Source organism: Crocodylus siamensis, chromosome 4, assembly GCF_052110815.1.
Source record: "Crocodylus siamensis isolate JL-2025a chromosome 4, ASM5211081v1, whole genome shotgun sequence".
NCBI lineage: Eukaryota > Metazoa > Chordata > Crocodylia > Crocodylidae > Crocodylus > Crocodylus siamensis.
In genome coordinates this window covers 96,611,988-96,627,878 of record NC_143398.1, presented here as the reverse complement: position 1 = coordinate 96,627,878, position 15,891 = coordinate 96,611,988, and the positions used below count along the sequence as shown (strand labels likewise).

The 15,891-nt window shown below is 45.4% G+C and overlaps 1 protein-coding gene across 1 annotated transcript in view; it reads left to right on the top strand.

The window, feature by feature from the left end:
* Nucleotides 1–1,181: 1,181 nt before the first annotated feature.
* PICK1 (protein interacting with PRKCA 1) overlaps nucleotides 1,182–15,891 on the top strand; it is a 54,407-nt gene continuing 39,697 nt past the window's right edge. Inside the window, exon 1 of the mRNA XM_090043051.1 lies at nucleotides 1,182–1,254. The gene's annotated coding sequence lies outside the window, so the exon portion shown is untranslated. The remainder of the gene's footprint in view (nucleotides 1,255–15,891) is intronic.

Sequence of the window (15,891 nt, the reverse complement as noted above, 5' to 3'; positions counted from 1 at the left end):
CCAGACATGGTGGCGACACTATTGAGATACTCAGGGTCAAGTTCATCTCTGAAGTCACTAGGGATGGGTTTGGCCCAAAGAGTCCTTATGGTGTGTTACTGGGCAGGGAAGATGAAGGATCCACTGTGAAGTGGAACATGAAGGAAAAAGCATCTGTCTGAAGGGAAGAAAGAGGCGATTTGCATAGAGAAGTGCAGACAAGATCCTGAAGTCCAGGGGTCCCTGAGGCCTTGCAGAAAACGTTTGGTGTGCCTGAGCCCATTTCATTGCTACCCAGCCTCTCCCTCAAGCTCCAGGGAGATCTGTCACAGATAACTGGATATGCACCACAAATACCTGAGCTGCTGCACCCCAGCAAGACTCTGGGTAAATAAGACAGTGACAGCTTTTGTGCCATGTCCTGTCTCAAGGGCACAGGACTGGTATTGTCCCAGGCCCGCCTGGGAAAATGGGAGGGGTTCACAATGAAATCTTTCCATACAGTAAAACAGCGTCAGAGCGGGGGGGACAGACATTCAAAAACACACACACACACAACAGCGAAACAATAACTCCAGTGTGCTGAGGGAAAGGGAGACCCATGAATTGGAAGTTTGATAAGGGTTTTCTCTCTCTCTCAACAACCCCTTCAGTTTCCCTCTACACCCCCCCCCCCCCTTTGCCTTCTTTCTTGTTTGGGCCTTTAACAGTGCGCTGTCTTTGTTCAAGATACAGGTGAACGACAATCATGTGATTAACACACACACACATAAAAAGCTTTTTAAAAGCGTCCAGCTCGCCTCAGACCCAACGAGGAGAGAGGAGACAGGGCCAGTGAGAGCAGAGGCAGCAGCGGCCGGACTACAGGGCAGGGCAGGGCAGGGCAGGGCTGTAGCTGGGAGTCAGCTCCTCTTCGAAATGGCTAGACCCCATCCTGCAACCGTGGATGCATTCCCTCTTGGATGGGACAGCCAGACACCCACTTCATCCATATGAAACCCATTTCCTTCCGAGGTGGGGAAGCAAGAGAAAGAGCTGGAGAATGTGGGTTGGGCTGTCTTTTAATTTGGGGAGTAGGTATTTTCTTGGGGCCCTCTCTCAATATTTTTGCTCCCCTTCCCTCACTTTTCACGCCCCCATGTCCCTTTGGCGGGGCGGTGGATTGCCATGGATTTTGGCCAGCTGCCTCTCTCTCTCCAGTGATATCAGGAAGCCTCGCTGGAACTAAAAGATCTTCCCAACGCCATATCAGGGGGATAGCAGAGACGGCTGAAGGTTTGTCCTTTCCTTATGTTGATAATCTGGTGGAGGGGAATCTGGGTAAGTGAGGGTGGTACAGAGGATGGCTATCCCCTTCCTTGCCTCTTAAGGGACAGGGGGTGCCCTCCCATCTGTTTCCCATTTTGCTGGTCCACGCTTCAGCAGTGCGCGCACACCTCCCCAGATGCTACTGTGTACATAGGATCTGCCTTCTGCCGTGAAAAAGGGGATGCACTGGACTCCACTCCTCCCAGGAAGCCTGAGGAAGAGGGAGGTAGCATTTACATTGAAAAGAGGGTAGGACAAAGGGGATGTAAGTCCACTGATTATGGGCTGAAGGAGGGCTAAAATTCCTTCTATCTTGGGCCCCAATAAGGAGAGAGAGACAGCCAGAGGGTTGGAGGGCAGAACCTATGCAAATAGGACACCAGAAGCATCCTGGACATCCCAAAGCAAGATATCAGGAGTCCAGTGCCCTCAGTGAGAACTGAGTCTCTCCTCAGGTGTGTGGGTATCACTGGGCAGCGCTATGACATCACACCTTACTGTCATTGAAAGGGCTGTGAAGTCAACTACCCTACCCTGTGATCTCACTGGCAGGAAAGAAGTCTGAGGAGAGGCATGTATCGAGAGAGACCCAAAAAGGTTTCAGTGACACATCAATAGCTGGGTAATCATCAAGGCAGTCAAAGAGGAATGCCAGAAAGGAACCAGACAGATTAACAGGGTCTCACTAAAATATTCCTTGTTGAAAGCTGATCTGAGTTTGACACTCCCAAGGGGGGAGGGAGAAAAGGGACCTGGAGTCTGCTTTGGAAAAGGAGCCTGTAAAATTTATGGGCCTGATCCCGCTCTCACTCCAGGCTGATAAAAGCCTGTCTGCGCTGACTTCATGGAAATTACTCCTGCTTAACACCACATAAGTGAAATCATAATCAGGCCACATCCATCCACAGATGGATCATATAGCTTATTGCCACAAACCTAAAAATGACCTTTTAGTGCAGCCTCACCTCCGCTTTTTTCCCTCCTTGAGTAAAGGTCAAGAAGAACTCATGATGGCTCTGGTTTTCATGGGTCTTTCCCAATCTTGGGAGAATGTAAAGCATCCGTATGCTTATGCTAGGCTCCCTGATGGTGCCAGTAGTGCTGTGTCATGAGGCAATTCTTTTGTTGTGGTGCCTAGCTCCAGGGTGGCAGCCAGCCGAGAGTCTGATGAACCACAGTTCCTAATAGGCCCAGGAATCTTCCTATCTGCCGTTGGGACCCAGGCAGATGGGAGGTAGCCATGCAACAGCCAGATCTGCTCTGTTTCCTTCTGTATCATTAACAGAAAGGACCCACTGGCACCAGTTCAAGAGCCTCTCAAAACCCAGGGCATGGTCAGTAATCTCTGCTTCTCCCTCAGGCCCTGGCCAAGGGCTGGTAGCTTGAGTGGGTTCAAGCAGAGAAGAATGGTAGGCTCATTCAGGAAAAAATAACTCCCCTGATGTGGCTGCAACCACATTGTAGCAGCTACTGGTTGCTGCTCTGACAGCTGCAACAAGGAGCAGGTCCATGTGGCTGAATTAGCATTTCCTTGCAGGGATGGCAGCAATTGTCATGGGAGACCAGGTACGAACAAAAGGCATTTTAAACATGGAGGCTGGTTAGGCCATAGTGGATTAGTTAGTTTCCTTCAAGGTCAGGCCAAAAGATTTAGTACTCCAGTACCTGAGAGTGGGAGAATCAGATTGGATTCCCCATCCTGATCATTCCCTTCCAGAGGGACCGGAGGGTTTGGGAGGACAGGGGCAGGTGAAAACCACAATTAATGGTTTTCACTGCCTCTCAGGTCAGGCACTTTCCTTCCTGATCTTTCACCTGATTTCCAGCCAGCCCAAGGTTAATGGAAACCAAACATTTGCCCTGCAGCAGATAGCTCACTATAGAGTGGTAGGAGAGGAAAGGGATTGCCAGCGCGGTTCCTACTGGGAGCAGCATCTCCACCACAACAGCATCATCATCAATGGTGTTAGTCAGTCTTTTTGTTAGTGCTTCTACCCAAAAGACCACAAAGATGAATGTGTCTGTAGGGCAGGCTTGAGGAACAACCATGGGACAGTTCACTCAAGCAGCAGCACCTCTGCTGCTGTATGATATCCACTGTCTAAGTGACTAACAGAGAAATTTCCTCTGCAACATTTTTAATACAAAGTGTGGGGGGGGCCGCTATGCATGATGCTTCAGAGACGAAGGAAGTGGGAACCCTGCTATGAGGGAAAGCAGGGAAGAAAATCAGTTTGAGCATCAAGAAAGACCCCAAATGTCTCTTTGTCCATCATCTTAGTTATTCTAATATTTTGTGGGCAGGGGAGGGGGTTACAATAGGATAATTTTCCTGCATTACTTGGGTCTGCGAAGATCAAAGGAAGAATCAGTTGGGTATGTCTGGCTACTACCTGCTACAGCAGGTGGTACTCCGCCTCTCAGTCTCTTGCTGTTAACCCCCTCATGCCCTGACGGAGACATGTGAATTTGAGACAGGGGTCAAAATGAAGCGTCAAAGTGGTGGAGTCAGGCAGTGTCAGGAGAAACATGATTTTGCTGTGTGCCATTTGAGGTTAGGTTTTATATGACCAGTGTGATGGACTAGACAGAATCAGCCACTTAGGGGGTGCTGGGGTTATTCTGTGTTACACAGGGTATTCCTGGAAAGGTAGAAGAAAAAAGGGGGTGGGTTGGTACTAGGTTTAATAGACAGTGGCGGCCTCCTTAGTGAGCTCCTTGTCGCAGTAACTTTTGGTGAGCGCTGTGGGTTTGTTTAGCAGAGATAAGGAGGTCCTGGGGTGGTCTCTCCTTCCCAACCTCCAACTGCTTCGTGGGCCCTCTGGCTGTAGGGAGACTCTTGGGAAGTCAGAGGAAGGGTTAAGTTGGGAACTCTTCAGTCTGCTGCCTTGGCCCCTGTAATTCCTCTAGAGAGTAGGATTGGGAGAACAAGGAGCCCATTCTGTTAGCAAGAATTAATAGCAAAGAGTCATCTGGGGTGTCATTCAAGCCCTGATCAGCTCCTGGAGGAATGTGAGGGAGAGAGGGAGAGAAAGAGAGCAAGGCCTGAGGCTGAGACACCAAAGCAAGGGCAGAAACAGTTTTGTTGGTAACCAGACCTACAACTGGCATTTAGTCAGAGAAACATTCCTCCCTTTAAACCCCAGACTCCAAAGTCCCCTCTACCCTACACGGAAAGAGGGCTGTCACCAGTCTTTCCCCAAAGCTTCTTCTCTTCCTCATGTACAAAGAAGCTTCCCCCAAAACTTAAGATCACAGTTTTTCATCTGTTCCACAGCAGGAGAGGGATGCCTCCGTATCATACACAACACAGGCTCTTCTGCACCATCCTGGAAGGAGAAGAGGTGCTACTCAGCCTTAAATTAGTAGAATCCCCTTTGTCTCCACTCTTGACTTGGATTCCAGTAAACCACAAATTCATGGGGTCTCCCAGGCTCAAACAGCCATTGGAAGGGGTTGGTTTTGCTCCTTCCACAGAACTCTCACAAATGAAGAGAATTCAACTCTCAGTTACATTAATTAGAATTAGCGAGGGACATTGGATAGCTAAAGAAACTGAGAACACAATGAGCCCTGAGAACCGATTCATCTATGGGTCACTGGTTCCAACCAGGCCTGCAGCAACAGGCCCAGATCCTGCAGGATCCCCTTTGAAGATTGTTAATTTGCCCCCAAAAAGGGTGGCGGCGGGAGGTGGGGCTGCAAATTATTATATCAAGTTATAATATATCAAAGTTGCATTGTAATGTTGTGTTGTGATACTACAGGTTGGCCTGCAGTGCCAACTGTAACTGAGCAGGAGATAAGATCTTTTGCCTTGAATTCGATGGCCCCACTCTATCCTCAAGTTGAAAGGGAATGAAAGCTGCCCTCTGATTTCTTGTGACCTGTGTGACGGGTGATTATCTGAAATAGCTACCTATCTAGATATTCTTGATACCTAGATTTCAAGGCTGGGAAGGACCAAGTATCTAATCATCCAGTCTGACACCCTGCACAACAACGCACACAGAATGTCACCCAGTAATTCCTGTCTCACATTCACATTCTGTGGCTACGGCTAGCATCACAGTATATAATGCACACATCCTACTTTGGGTGGCCATCACAAAGGACAGTCTGGTTGTCCTCTGTCCTCTATTGACAGGAAACCTGACGCCTTTATGTCCTCTATTTTTCTCTTGAAGCTGTCTGGTTTTGTATCAATAGAGGACAGAGTAGCAGAAAACCAGAATGTCCTCTATGATGGCCACCCTACTCCTTCTTTAGCATCTGAGTACTTATAGCCAGTTCCTAGCAGATGCCCATGTGGCAGAAAAACATCAGAATGGGTATTCATTGATCTCCTTACTGGCCACTTCATTAGAAAGGAGAAGGATTGACTGGGGGCAGAAGGGATGAAGCCTGAACTTCAATCTCACCCTTTGAGGGGTTCCATTGAGGTTCCCTGGAAAGCACATTTGCAGGGAAGTGTTGGGGAAAGCTCATTGCCCTTGAAAATGGTGCTCCCCCAACACTGACACCAATTGCACTTAAAACTACCTCCTGTCATTGGTTAACACTGTATTTCAGCCAGTGGACAGTGAAGCAGGAAGCGCATGGGATAGTGCGTGCATTGCCCCGACTCAAAGGAAATACTGTATATAAATCCCCCACCCCCCACCCCCGCCCCCACCACAATAAGGGTCCATTCAAGGAAGGGTTAATAAGTGATGCAAGGAAGGAGGCCTTTAAGACATGATGAACTTTGACCTTTCATAAATCACACTGGCTGAGTTGTGAGTGTGTGGGGGGTTATATGCAGCTGCGCGCGACGTTGACATTGTTCCCACCATCTCTAAGTGCAACAAATCCCTCTATTGTGTTCCTGGTTTATCTGGTTCCTCTTGTTTATTAGCAGAGGTTGTTTGGCACCGGTTCCAGCCCTGGGCGGGTGGAAAGAGTGCTGGCACGCACCAGAGGGGGAGGGGGGCGGGGGAAGGAGAGGAGCGCATCAATGGCGTTATTGTCCCATCTTTTTTGTTTCTCCTGTAATGATATGTTCGAAAAAGGGAATTAAAAAAAAAAAAAGAGGGAGAGGGAGCGAGAAAGAAAGAAAACTGCGCAGAAGCCTTGCTAGGAATTGTTGTCTGGGTTTGAAGCGGATGCTGCCGCAGCTGGGGAGGATGGGTCAGGACAGAGCCGCGACGGGGCTGCAGTGCGCCTTTATGCTGCTCATTCAGGTCCCTGCTCTGTTCACCCAGCTACAAGGGCTGGAATGCACAGGTGCCAAAGCTATTCATGGGCGGGCTGGTCCTTGCACATGTTGGGCGGGGGTAGGGGGTTCACACTCCCATCTCGCCTACCGTGAGAGAACTGGGGGTGAGGGCTCCCTTTCACAGCAACCGGGGCTCTTCAGTTCAGTCTGAACCCCAATGGGAGAGGTGTCTAGGGTTCCTTCTCCAGTTACACCTCGGTTGTGTCTACATTAGCATTGTTTCATTGCTTTTGCTGCTGCAGTTCCACTGACAGTAGAAATGATGGGAGCACTAATGTGGCTCTAATGGCTTTTTTACCACCATTTTGCCTAGACCTGGTCTATGCAGAATTAGACAATGATGTACTCAAAATTCCAGGTGACCCCTGTCTAAGCTGCTGATGTCTACCACTCCTACAGCTGAACCTATTTTTGCAATGTTAAGAGACATGCAGCTGAAAGCCTAATGTAGACACAGCTGTAGTGAACTAATGGGGAGTGGGGGTTGCCTTAAATTACCATTTATACTTTAAGCTCCTGCCACTGGCTCCTGATTCATAAGAAGCGATTGTGTAATGTGGCAAACGAAACTGAAGAAAAATGGTCCGGTTCCAGGAGGGACCTCAGTTAGTATGGCAGCCAGAAGAGTCCTAAACATGTGACACTGGCCACTCGCTCTGGCCAGCCTCATCCAACTCAATAAAGATCTCTTTTCCACAGCTCTCCTTGGCTGCCGCGTCATTGATTGCCAATGGAGATTATTACCAGAAGAGCTGGGCAAATAATGGATTTTTTGGTTTGGTGACCAAAATGAAAAATTAGGAGGAAAAGAAATCAGTTTGGGTTGCCCTGATACACTACATAATTGTTTGTTTTGCTTGTACTGGATGAAATGAAAAAAATGAAAGCATTTGGGATTACCCTGCCATGTTTCATGTCACCTGAAATAGGATGCTGTCAGCTTGGCTTTGGGTTACTCAACCAGGTTGACATTTTGTTTACAAGTGCTATTTTTCTTTTAAAAAATGGACCTGAGTTAACTGGGAAAAAAGTAAGAGTTTAGTTTTAAAATGTCAAAAAATGGCATTTTCAAAACAAAATGTTTCAATTAAATATATTGACATGAATTGTTTCAATATCTTTATTCCCTTCTCTCATCCTTCTTTCTTTGCCTGAATCTATTCATTACATTTGACCCACATATGCAAATAATTTTGATGAATTTTCTGGTGAATTTACCATTTGTCATTTTGTCCAAGTATAACGACCAGCCATTCTTGCACCCAGGCTGACCCTGTCTCTGTTGTTTTCCACACTATGCCCTAGTAAGTGCTTGGGTTTTCACAAAATTTCATAGACATTAGGGCTGGAAGGGACCCTGGAGGATCGTCGAATCCAGCCCTCTGTCCCAGGGGCAGGAAGTCAGCTAGGGTCAAAGGATCCCAGCAAGATAAGTGTCCAAACGTTTCTTAAAAGAGTCCAGAGTAGGTGCTTGCACCACCTCTGGAGGGAGTCTATTCCAGGCCTTGGGGGCTCAGTCAGTAAAGAAGTTTTTCTATGTCCAGCCTAAAATGGTCTTGGAGGAGTTTATGACCATGGACCTTGTCATCCCATGGGGCACTCTAGTGAACAGGCGTTCACATGTGTGTCATGTTTGGATCCTTATTCCCTCTTCACCCTTTCTTACCATGGTTCTTTCTCAAACTATGGGAGGCTTTTTTATTAGTCTATGCCAGTAATTCTCAACCAAGGTACTGTGGCACCCTGGGGTGCCATGAGATCATTTCAGGGATGCTGCAGGGTACCACACAATGTTAATAGTGTTAACTGTGCAAACATGATTCAGAAGATAAACACAGAAATTTTAAAAAATGAATCCATGAATCTACAGTGTTAAAAACTTTTTGACCTATTGTAGTCTTTCTGAGTTCTTTGCAGCAGAAGAATTGGTCTATTCTTTTTCTGTTGTCAAAAAATGAGTGCAAACGAGCTGGCATTTTCTGAGGAGTGCCTTCAGTCTAACAAGGTTGAGAACCACTGGTCTATGCCAACTACACTCTGAAACTGCCCTGAGTGGAGCTTAGCTCTGCAATAATTCCAGCCTTTGTGTTACTTAAGAATTTAGGGTACAGTTAATAGGACTCTGTTTCCCATATTTCTGTGTTTGTCCCTGTGGGGGGCACGTGACATTCCGGGGCTGTAAAATTTTGATGCTGTAGGGGACTTTTGGGTGTGGGGGTCCTCCAAATTTTAACAATGTTAATGGATAAGGGCAAACATCCTTAAACATTTATTGAAGTTCTGGTATATAAAACACACAGCAACTCTTAAAATGAATAATTTTTCCACTCCTCACCAGTGTAACCTTAATGTAGAACAATGAATGAGCATGAAACTAAGATGATACAAGCAACAACAATAAAACAGTCCACAAGTGCTTTGTTTCACAACCCAGAGTGCCCTCCTTCAGTCCCTGGGTTGGGATGTTTAGGCCATCTCTGTGACACAACTTCTTCACTTCGTCCTGGCTGCTTTTGTAACAGTATGAATGTGATCTGTTTGTCTTCATTTGGAGATTCCACTTTAATATAACTCAGCTAATTCCTGTGAGTCTTGCATGTATAGTAGCCACCCTCTCTGTTTACCAGTTTGTTCCATGTCATATTCTTGATTTCACACGCATAAGGGAGGTTAGGGTGGGAGGAGGAAAAAGGAATCATTATGTTTCCTACCTGTATTACTGCTTTCTAGCAGAAGCATCCAAGGGAAACTGCCCCAATCTCCTTCCAGCGCAGCAACAGAAGGTTAACAGGACTTCAGAATTAGGACCCTGGGGAGTTATAAGATTTTTAGTGGAAGTATTTCATTGGTTGAGGAATTTAACAGTAACCAAGAGACAAAGGGTACAAAACAAACAGGATCTTGGATAGATCAGTTAAAACCCATGAGCATGAATTACTACATATCAATGAATAATCAAGAAGGAAATCTTCAGTATTCATATGAAGTTGAAACCCCCATCTTTTGCCTTGATAAAATGTAAAACCCCTGCCCTGTATCCCACCGCCTTTGCATGGTGAAGAGACATTTCACCCTTTGGCTTGGTCCAGTTTCTTTTGTCTAGGTGATACCAAGTTCCTGTTGCTTACAAAAGCAAGGATCTGCAGAAGTTTCCCTCTTAGAACCAAAATTGACAGATCCTAACAGATGCAGGATGTGATTACTTTTGGTCGATGTCTAAAGAAGCCTTTGTGGAAGAAGGATTGATCTGAATTCTTTTGACATTCCATGGCATTGGCAACAGTTCAGCAGCTTTCAAGTATCTTACAACTAGGTTTTGCTGTCTCAGTGAAATTCAGGCTTGTCTTGTGGCTGTCACTTCTGGTTTGGTAGTCCTTAGATTTGTAGGGAGGCAATTCTTGACCAGAGGCCTGATGCTCTCACTAAGTACCTGCACTTGGAAATTTTAAACCAAAAATAAAGCACTGGACTTCAGCCCTTACTTCCACTTTTGCAAACTCCTCAAAGTCCTTAACCAGAACCAGCATCAGCAGCTGGAAGACTCAGAACTCATCCCTAATAGACACTAACACCCTAAAAGACTTTAACCCAACGAGATTTTAAAGCATGGGGTCATCAGGCTCTTACAAGGATGTTCACATCCCATTCATGTGCCACACAGCAGCTGGTGAAACTCAGTTGAGATGATACAGCTGATCCATTGAAGGTGCAGGACTCCAACTAGAGGAGGATACATGCTGCCCTGTATTTAAGTATTTTCTGCAAATGACTTGTTCTGGGTATATAGGAAAATGATCTCAGTGTTAAGTTATTTTGTGCATCACTGCCCCTCACTCCCCAAATAGCAGAGCCATATACACATTCATGGTCACATAGTGACCCCATAATCCAAGAGGCAAAGGGTCCCATCACCCACTCCCCTGTTTTCATCATCTGTTCAGTTTCAGTTTGAATTGACACATGAAAATTTCTCTTTCACACAATCCACCCTCCTTCCCCACCCCCCTCAAGCAAAACCTCCCTCCTTCCCTCCCCCTCTTCTCTCTCTGGAACTTCCCTGCAGCTGCAGAGCTGACCAGACAATTGGGTGTTTTAGAGAAATACATTTTTGGGCTAATTTGCCATGCATAAGTGTTTCTCTTACCCTTTAAAGGCAGGGAACAAAGAGCACATTCTCTAAGTGCTCTGCCCTGTTGTGAGCAGCCCTGCAGCTGTACAGCGCTGTGCTATCCTCCGCTCTCCTGCTCCATTCTTTGCTAGCTTTGTAAGGAGACGGGGCTCTGCTTTTACCAATCCCACCAAAGACTGTGCCATCTCTTACCCCTTGTTCTGTATTTATTTTGCTTGTAGAGTCAAAGAGAGCAGGTGGGGAAGAAGGGACCATCACCCTGCTTAGGGTGATCACACAAGCTTTTGTATTAAAGGCGTTTTTGGTTAATAGATGTAGTTCTTTTGATGGGACACCACTTATTTGGGGTCTAATGTCCTAAAACCCATTAATACTGGATGCATTTTATTTAATGTATAGCAATAGTCATACGAAGGATTACAAATAGTCAGTTATGCAGTCTCTGATTTTGTACAAGCAGAGACAGGTAGTTCGCTGTGATAACCTGAAGTCAGTCAGACGGCAGGGCAGATATGCACTTCTATAGACTAAGCAAAATAGATATAGAAAGCACAAACTTTCGTGAACCCAAGCTCACTTCATCAGACACTGTGAAAGGACATGCAAAAATCAACCAGACATTGTGGGGCCCTGTTTATTAAATATTAAAAGTAAACCATATGTTCCTGCATTGATCAAAAACACCCTTTACTCCCTTAAAGTACAGGTAGGCTGTCCAAATGTTCCCAAGGGTGGCCTGCAGAAAATGAGAATTTTTGTCAGTTAGGTTGCTGAGTGGTGACAGGTATTGGTGATAGGCAGACTGGCACAGGAAGAGGATGTCCAGGTTCTGGAGTAAGCATCTTGCTTTAGGGACAGATGATCAAACTGAAGTGCACTAACGGGGGACTGGGACCCACCCTGAAACAGCTGATATGTGATAAATGTTCATGTGTCCCCAGTTATTCTGCAGTAAGAAAACCTACTGGGGCAACTTAGCCCTGTTGCATTCAAGAAGAAAGCACCCTGGTTTAGTTTTCACTTTCTGCGAGGTAATTGTGGGTACAGTTATCACACATTGGCTGATCCATTATAAATCCCTGCCTCCTGTTTTCACTTTAGCTGGATCATTTGTCCATGTCATCATATTTTGCTGCGCCTGCAGAGGCTGCAGAGAAAGGGAGAGTTTGGAACAGATGGGATCTGAAGGCCAAATTTAACTCCAAAACTATTGTCAGAGGTTCCATGTCAGGATCACATTAGAAAAATCCTGTCTTATCCCTGGAAAGCAGCTGCTGACAAATCACTTTGCACTCTGACTTGGTTTGATGTAAGCCAAACAAGCCCCTCTATAGCCAAATGTTACCCAAATACAGTCAACCCAACTCAGTCCAGTTCAACTTCATTATACTCAATCCAACTCTAATCAGACTACCCCATTCTAATCAGACCTAAGGGCACTCAGCCCAAACCAAAGCAGTGCCAACTGCAATTAAGTCTAACCTAGTTAAAAGCAAAGTAATCCATCTTGGTCAAGCTATGCTAAATGCTTTGATCCATTCTTATGGTCCAATCTAAGACCCACCAAAGTCCAAATATTCCTAATTCCTTGCTATCCATTTCAGCCAGATCAAACCCAATCTATTTTAGTCTTAACCAACTGTGCCTAAAGCATTCCATTCTAGTTCAAACAGCTCCCCAGTCCAATTTAGTTTCATTTATGACCAATGTGTTCCAACTATATTTGATCCAGTCAAATTTGACTTGGTCTAATCAAATAAAAATGTTAACAGTGTTGTTTGCCATGGTTCAAGAATTCAAGGCAAGGCAGTTCAAACTCTTAAATCCCTCAAAATATGTTTAATTATTAATATTTCTATCAGAATCTGGATTTGTTCTTTAGGACAATCTACTTCCTTTCCCTGCAACGGTAGAACATTGATGATGCCCTTGTCACTTTCTTTAGCAAGTGTCCTTGATGTTTTCAGGCATTGTGCCTGACAGTTGTGGGAGAGGGTTATTCATGAATGTTTCAGAAGAGGTTAGACAAACCCGTGTCTAGGATGGTTTAGACAGGATAATCCTGCTTTGAGCGGGGGGTTAAACTAGATGACCTCCCGAGATCACTTTTAGTCCTACTTTTCTGTGATTATATGACTTTATTCTTACAACACAAGGCAGTGAAGCTTCCCTGTATTCCTAACAGGCTTAAACACATCCATATGGACCCTCCAATCCTCCCCTGATACCTTGTGGGTGCAGTAGAAATCCTTCTCCAATGTCACTTGTATTTTTATAGCACTTTTTTCTAGTTTACAATAGAGAAGGTGAACTATGATCAGGATTGGGTCTACATTGCCTAGGAATTGAGCAAACACACAGGAAGGTGGAGTCCATGCCTCAAAATGCTTATGATTGATCTCACTATATAATATGCAGCACAAATGGAAAAAAGCCGAGGTGACTGACAATTAATACATAGACTTACATAGGCTAGTAATGTTCCATTGTGAAGGGTTTGAATGACTTAAAGAAGTTTGGGTTTTTTAGGAGGGAGAAGGATGGAAGATGGTGAGTATTTATGCTGTCCTAGCCAAGCCATCATTAGCTAAGAGCTTTCATGTCAGTATTGCAGCAGAAAGTGGGTCTTGATGAAGTCTCTGAAGATAAAACAGGTAATGGCCTTGTGGACTAGTCTGTAGAGGCCATACTATTCACAAGAAGTGTGACACATGCTGGCTACTGGAACAACAGACAGTCAGGAATGTAGTAGGCAACCATCAATCCTTCTGGATTATGATATGCATGCAAGAAGCCACCAGGACCTTAAACACATATACCTAGGCAGGAGTATGAAGGAGCAGAGGCTGTCCAGACCATCCATTCCCCCTTCAGACCATTGAGACAATAATCAAAAACCAGACCAAGTCCAGACATTCAGTGCCTTGATGACTGTAATTACATGCATGCCCAGGAATCAAACCTGGGTCTCCTTCATGGAAAATAAAAATGCTACCACTGAGCCACAGCAGCATATACACCAGGCTGGCATCTCTGGCAAAGCACCACAGGTGCAGAGGAACACAGCAAGGGATGAGCAATATGATGAGTTCTGTCAATTTTTCTTTGTCACTAGCACAGCACTGCCAAACCTGCCCATCCTTTCGTAATCAGCTTTGCCACACACAACAGAGCGCACCAATCCCTACCAAACCATGCCTTGCATAGACACACAGAAACTAATAGTGCCTCTGTGATCAGCTTTAGCACAATGCCAGAGAGCCCTCCAGTCCCTCTGAGTAGGTCTGTAATGGAACCAGAGTATTTATTGTTTTGTGGCCATCTGTGGACCTTGCCAGTCCTTCCCAGTCAGCTCTGGCAGGATGCCAAATGCCCAGATGATCTCTTCCTGATCGGCATAGTGGAATTTGCCAGTCCTTCCCCCAGTCACCAGCATTAAGTTCTCCGTTTCTTGTATTGCCCAGGGGTTTAACTGTCCACCATTTTCTCCTTCCCCAGCATCACACAGCTTGCCAGTTTCCTTCCTACTATTCTGGCACAGGTCAAAAAACTCATTGATCCTTTTCTGATGGCTTGCAGCACAGATTCTATGAACCTTCCCCCCATCAGCTGTGGTACACAATCATGAAATCTGCCGATCTTCCCCAGTTGGTACTGCCACAATATAATAGATCCTATCAAATCCTGCTCTTGTGACTCTATGTTAATCTTATGTTTTTTACTCTAGAATCAAACCCTTTGCACTATACACATATATGCTTATATACGCAGGCTTGCATATCTGTATATATGTATTTGTGTGCATATACACATTTGGAAGAAAGGGGTTTTTTTAATAGCTAACAAAAGGTAGGAAGACATAATCTCTATCTGCCTCTGATTTTGTAGAGTTCATGATACCAGTGGCATACGGAGGGGAGAGTGCCGGAACCGGGGGCGCTGTTTAATGGAACAAAGCATCGTGGCAACCCAGGAGGTTTATTTAGTTTCAATTCCCCCACTCCTCTCTTGATGAAGAGCCAGCATAAATTGTATGTGAGGCACGGATCCACAAAAATGTCAGGGTCTTCCCAGAAGCTTTAGCTCCCTCCTGCTCTATAAGGCCCCTTTTAGTCTGCCTCAAGATTGTGTCCTCCACCTTGTCTTATCTGCCAAAGGGTAACGGTTAAATACTGCCCTCCTTTTTCAGCCTATTGGAGTGGTGATGGACACAGAAACCTGGCTTCCAGTGATGTAATCTTTTTTGTCACCATGGCCCAGGTGATATGACTGGGCCCAGGAAGTAAGTTTCATATCACCCATGTGTTGCACTTTTCCTTCATCTCCAGTGTCCTTTATATTAATCTATTCCTTCCCATGTGGTGACAGTCATAGTATCTGTGGCTTCTTCTTCGCCTTCCTCCAATTTGGCTATGCCTATTTCTACAGAGGTAACCTATCAACTCATTCATGACTGGGGCAGGCAGGTTGATATGACACCTACAGATTCTAGTGGTAGATCCTTAGGAACCAGTGTTGTGTATAACTCAGAGGCATTTTTGCACTCAACAGGATTAGTTGCCATAAGCATCTAATAAGTTGGCCATAAGTTATCCCATGGACTCCATTTTCCAGAGCTTCCTTGGTGAGGCAGAGACTCACAGTAAAACTTTCTTTCTTTTTAGTCTTCTGGATTGCCCTTTATTTGCAAGGCATATTATCTGCTCCTGCAGGAATGGATCCAGGGGGGATGCACTGGTGCATTTGCACCACCCTGTGTGTGTCCCCCCAAAACCTCCTTTGATTCTTGGTCCCAAGGTTTAAAACCCACTGCCTGGCAGTGGCAGCAGCATTTCTAGTCAGGCAGCGCTGTGGAAGTCAGGCAGCACTGTGGGAGTCAATTGACTTCATGGCTCATTATAATTTACCTGATCCCTTCTAAACACTTCATTCTGCAGGTATTAACAACCCTGCCTTCTTTTTAATTGTCTTGATGTTCCATCAATAAAGCTATCCTTTGTTCTCAATTCTGTTGGCTGCAGGCTGCTCCTGGTAATAAAGCTCCCATTTCATAGTCCTGCAGACTGTTTTTAACTCATTCTGATGAAGTTGTGGTTGTTTTTACTTTATAATCTTAAACATTAAAATACAGCCCTAGGCTCCTGGCACTCTTAAATTAGTAAAGCTTCTATGTGTTGTTTCATATGTGCTGATATACTTCACCATCAGTACCCCTTTT